Genomic DNA, 6,000 nt, shown 5'->3' with positions numbered 1-6,000 from the left:
AGTGGAGAGGGCGGGGCAGGGGGGGGGGAGAAGCTTTTGCTGAGTCAATTGTACCATTTGAAAATAGAAACCTACTTGACTGTGTTCGTAGAATACCATTCTGTGCACAAAACCCAGCCTGTACAATGGCGCAATTGAATCCTCTTGAATGGTTGCTTGCTTAATTTATTTTTCATCACCGAAAATGAGTACATCACATGGTTTTTGAGCATGTGAATACAAAATCACACAATGCACAATTTGACATTGGGATAAATGGTACCAATCAGCTGAGCTTGCAACAGCGTTTGGTGAAGACGTTGGGCCAGCGGGTGTTTAAATCCCATTCACTGCTGTGGTATCAGAGCAAGAAAATTAGAGGTTCAAAATACGTGTTTTGTTGTTCATAGTCTTTTCAACTGAAGAGAACAGATTCACTTTATCGCAAACTGAGGGGCAGAAAACAAACAACAACCAGGAGAGGGTTAAAATAAAGAACAATGTTGCATATTTAGGCTGTATTCAGACATGGGGTTTATTGGCTTAGTTTTACTCCCTCGTGCATTCAGGAACAAAACTGAACTGAGCTCACAGACCTTCCACACAAAAACCCAATCCTGTCCCAATGACTGCCTGCCCACCAGCTTTCTTCATTCCAGCAGCACAATGGGGAATGTCATTTTGTTTTTAAACAATTGGACAGAAAATCCTTGCTGACCTACTTTAAATCACCTGCAGATCTGCCAGTAGATCCTGATCTACCTTCTGCTTACCCCCAATGCAGAAGACAAGGGCGATGGGTGTGGGAAGCATGTGATGCATGAAAGCTTGGCCACATACTCTCAGGGCAGGAAACCTGAGGCCACTGACCCTGTGTTCCCTCAAAAGGCCGGTGCAGGGCTAGGAGAGAACAAGCAGACCCACTGACCACTTCTTCCCTAGAAATGCTATTTTTATTCTCCCCCCCCCCCCACCGCAATGAACTCCCTATCTGGAAGTAAGTTCACTGACACAGCAAGCATTTAAACTAAAGCACATGATGCCTCCCAAAGAATGCTGGGCACTGTAGTTTGCCCCTTGCAGCTACATTTCCCAGCGCCCGTAACAAACTACACTTCCCAGTATCCTTTGGGGGGTGTCATATGCTTTAAATTCATGGCATGCATGCAGACTAAGTCTAGCTGAGGGGACAAGGGGCACTGATCCCTTCTCTCTCCCACCTGCTCATTTTCTCTACAAGCGCAAGCATACACTTCCCAAAGCCACATGGAGTTCCATCTTCAGTGGCGTCACACAACAGAAGACTATTAAAAGTGGTAGCTTGCAATCCAGTGCCAAGCTAAATATGAGTGATATTAAGTTGTGAATGCTTGCTGGTTGGATGAACACGCAAGAGAGTGATGTGAGTAGGTGGCACAAAGCTGTAAAATCAGTGTGGTTCATACAGCAGCGTCAAGATGCATAATGTCCCGGAAGCAAGCTCCAGACAGCGACTAATAATGGGCAGAGCATTTCTCAAGGCAGACCAGGTGGATTAAGGTAGCAGCACTGGAGAAGTAAAGGTTATTATATCTTGATCTGATGACTCAATTTGTAATAGCAAGATGCACAACTTGATGAAAATGTCGCCCTGTTAAACAATTGCTGTTGAATGTGAATGCTTGACTGACTTGCCCCATATGTGCCCACTCATGTGCTTCCATCTGCAAAACTGGCACATCTGCAAATTTCTGGCCCTTGCAAGGAATGGAGCCTTTGCTGTGGCAGCACCAAGTCTGGAATCCCCTGCCCATTCATATCAGACACCAATATTGTTTCTGGCACCTGCTAATAACTTTTTGCCTTTGGGCAAAACTAGACAAATAAATTTAATGTGTGATCTTATTATATCTATTTATTTTTAAAACTACTGGTTTTATTGCATTTTGACAAATTTTATGTCAGCTTGTTTTTAACGTTTTATTTGCCTGGTATTTCTTTGCCGATTAAGCAGCACATAAATCCAGTTGAATAAAAATCCATCAATAAATGCTGAATGTAAAGCAATGGCAAACTGTGTTTGGACGTAATATCGGCTGTTAACTATGGCTAGGAAAATGAGTTTAGATACAAGCTGCATGGAAGGAGGTCACACAACCCAAGGACTCCCACTCTGCTCCTTTCTTCCTCTGAGTGGGGAAACAAACGATGGAGTGACTGTCTTAGTACAAACTAGTGTTCATATCTGGGAGAAACAAACCAAACTTGGCTTCCCAATCATGGGCTGTTTGGGAGAAACAAACTGTAAGTGCTGCTTTGGATGCAACCCTAAGCCAGCAACTCCACGGTGTGTTTCTCTGCTGAAAGAAAGGGAGACATGAAGCACGTGGCCTTGGACTGCATGGCCTCGCATGAGTTCATGCACAGATTAACTTGCCTAACAATAGTTAATGGTCAGTGTTACATCTGAATGCAGCCAGTGTGTCTTTCTGTGTAATGATATGAAACTAATGTTGCATACCCGCCAAGCGTCCCGATTTAAGAGGGACATCGCAGATTGACAGAAACTGCCCCGGATTCTGATCCAAAGCCCAGATATCACATTGTGGCTTGCATGCTCAGAGCACAAGACCCTAAGATGGGCATTTTTTGGTCCCACACTGTGGCACAAGTCAGTTGGCTCACACCAGAGCGCAGGACCAAAAAACAGAAGGAAACCCCTGTGTTCAATTCAACTCCTTCAATCTGTGGCACCAGAGGAGGAGGAAGTGGAGGCTGTGCAGGGCAGCGTGGCATCTCCAGACACTGCGCAGGCTGGTGCAACCTTTTCCTAGGCTGTTCCGGTCCATGTGGCATTTCTGTGTAGCATCTTTATGCTAGGGAAGTGGGTGTGGAGGTGGAAAAATAGATCTGACCCACATGTCAGAATCAGCTGGGTGCCTAGTGTCAAAACATGGGGCTTTGCACACCCTCCAGCAGGAGAGAGCCCCCCAGCAGTGTTAGAAACACTCTCAGAGTTCACTAGCAGCATAGCATGGAATATAGGTTGTTAAACCCTTTTGCATATTCCATTTAGTCTGCCTTAAAGCTCTTGCTTCCGCTTCTCTCCTCCTCTGGCAATGGACAGACCACACATTGTTAAGTATGCTTAAAATGCTTTACTTACTAAATCCAAAAGTCTGGTTCATGTGTTATTCCTGTGTAGTAATCTACACAGGTAGATTACTGCTGGGTGCAAAATACAACATATTGTTTCAAACCTGCAGTCTGAAGCAAGTTCAGACATGTCCCCCCCAGTGGATTACATGTTGAGAAGAGAAGGAGAGAAAGGAAGAGAAACAGCACCACTTCCTCCCTCAGAGATGAGGAGGCATGACCTAGCTGAGTCTAGGAACAGAATTCTCTGGTCTGAACCCATTTCTGCACTAATTAGCACTCATACATAGTTAGGTTCGCTTGCCATTTCCCACAGTGGAATAAATTGGAAAGAGCTTTTAAAAGGGGATATTTTTGGGACTCACCGGAAGAACACAATATAGTTTTTACAGACTATATTTCTGTGCTTTTCTTTGCTGCATGTTTTGCAACATTAGATCTCTGCTGGGGTTCTCTCACCAAGAGTTCTTGCCCAAAACTTGGTTCTTGGCTTCCAGGATTCCAGCAGAAAGAAACAAGTCTCCATTGATTCTAGAATAAAATGTAATGTGTACACAGCCTTTGCTATACTTACTGATGTGGAATAATTTGTAATAAAACTATACTAGTCATTTTCTGTGACTACAATTCCATGTGAAAGGAGGGGGGTGCATAGTTGAAAGAATGGAGAGAGTCTGGAACTGAACACCAGTTGTTTTCCTTGTCCCCCACTTCCAGCACCTCCTTCAAACAAGACCTTTAAGGCTACCTGGTTAACTCCTGAGGGGGGACACAGGGGAAATCACTACTCCTTTTGGTACAAATAAAATAAGGTGAGTGGGCAGAAACTTAAATCTGCAGAGTAATTATTCATAATTTGAAAATGGTATAGAACCTATTGTTTCTGAGGTTCCATAATGAGTGGATTTTTTTATAGTGGGAGCATCATTTTGTGACAATGTTCAATTCCAAATTTATAAGGCATGAAAAGCCAAGAGCTTTTTCATGCAGAACATTAAAATGTTATTTTACATTTTGCATAATTTTATCTACCTGATAGATATTAGTTACTCTAATAGTTACTGTGCTGAATGAACTCTGGCAGTTCATTCAGCACAGAATCATTTACATGTGAAAATGATAACTGGGGTGTGGGAAAAGCAGAACTTTAAATGATGCTTCAAGTGATTTAAAACTGTTACATTTACAGTCTATATGCAAAAGGTCTTTGACCAAAATCCACAGAATCGTACAATTAGTTCTGTGTGGCTAAGGGAGCTTTTAGACCAAGAACACACCCCACTCATGACAAATCTGAGACCACCTAGAAGCTAAAAGGGGCTTTCAAAAGTCATTTGTAAGAAGACATAAGGAGAGAGGGGTTTAATTTTCAGAGGGAATAAACCTTTTTTTAAAAATCCAACTAATGCATCCCTTTTGGGTGCATCCCAAGTTGTGGTTAACTTCCTGCTAATTCACAGACTCAATTCAAAAATTTTTTTTTTTTACTTTTAAGCATCAACATGATGCCTGTTTTCATATTGTTACATTCTCTATTTTCCATCCAGGCAAGCAATATGCCTTATCAGAGTTGAAGAGCACATTCCAACCAGGCAGAAACACTCAGGGAGAGCACATAACAAGGCTAATGAGGGGATGTGTATTGCTAAAAGAGGTTTGGAAAAGAAATCCTTACTCTCTCATAGCAAAGTTAGCACCATCACGATTGCTCCAAGCACATTAAAACTTGGTTAGATTTACATCTACCCTCATCCACCTTTAAATGTTCTCCACAAAAAGGCTTAGGTTAGAATAAATCACAGATACTTAGCTTTGCAAATAAGTGAAGCTTTTACTCACAGAGTTTTAGAAGTTACAGCAAACATCTGTTGGTAGTAAAATGAAGAAAGAAAGAGGTTCCAGCTAACTTAAAAGGAAAAGAATTTGGCTTCCTTACAAAAGAATCATGCAGCCTTGTGTTAGCAAAATCTGTGTAACAAAAAAGATGGCTGGCCAAGCAGGCTAGCATTCATAACACTGTATAGTCCAAGCCTCTATCTATATATTTAGCTTTGTAGGACAGCATGTGCACCATTAGCTGGCTGTTCTATGTCATTTATGTTGTCCTCTGGTTTGTTTTCTTTAACTCTAATGTAATAGATTTTACTGATATTACATTATCTGTTTTTCTCATTGCAGGTCACTATGACAGTTCTATTTATGGACTAGTTTGTCTAGAATATACAGATTAAGTTCAAGAACCAAGGTACCAGCGTATATTTAAAAATGAAGGAAGAGGTACCCACGAAGATTTGGCAGAACAAGTTGTTAGAATACATAGATCTAGTAACCATGGCCGTGAAACTAAGGAATAAGGATGAGTTAAAGAGAAGAGAAGAGTGGAGGTGTTTTGGAAATTGTTTTAGAGGGTACAATATACAATTTAATCTACAAGTAGGAGTTAACATATGAACAGCAGATAACATCAAAAAGGATGACTTGACATGATAATGGTGAAGTGTCAGGATATGCAGCAGATCAAGATTTCCCTAGAATGCCACAGAGAGATGGATTGGGAGGTCTTTGGAAAAGAGATGAGATGGATACTGTGTATAAAAGTTGTTAAAACTGCATAAATAAAAGTTGTTTTTTTAAAAAAGAGGAAATGTAATAAACATAAATTTATTTTTAAATATACATTGTTAAAAACAATTTATTTACTCCAGTACTAGTATATAAAATAAATACAAAGCAACATTGTCCAATATTGGTTTCATTTTATGTTTATTGGTATTGGAATGCATGAAGTCTTAATTAGGATCAAACTCATATTTAGGAAAATACCTGGTTTGAATACCTTGTTTTTGTCTCTGCAGAGGAGACAGCAGTTTTTGTTGTTACTGTTTT

The sequence above is a fragment of the Podarcis pityusensis genome, assembly GCF_964106645.2.
Source record: "Podarcis pityusensis genome assembly, chromosome: 10".
In the NCBI taxonomy this organism is placed as follows: domain Eukaryota; kingdom Metazoa; phylum Chordata; class Lepidosauria; order Squamata; family Lacertidae; genus Podarcis; species Podarcis pityusensis.
The sequence above is the reverse complement of the archived record's forward strand: the minus strand, read 5'-3'. Positions refer to the sequence as shown.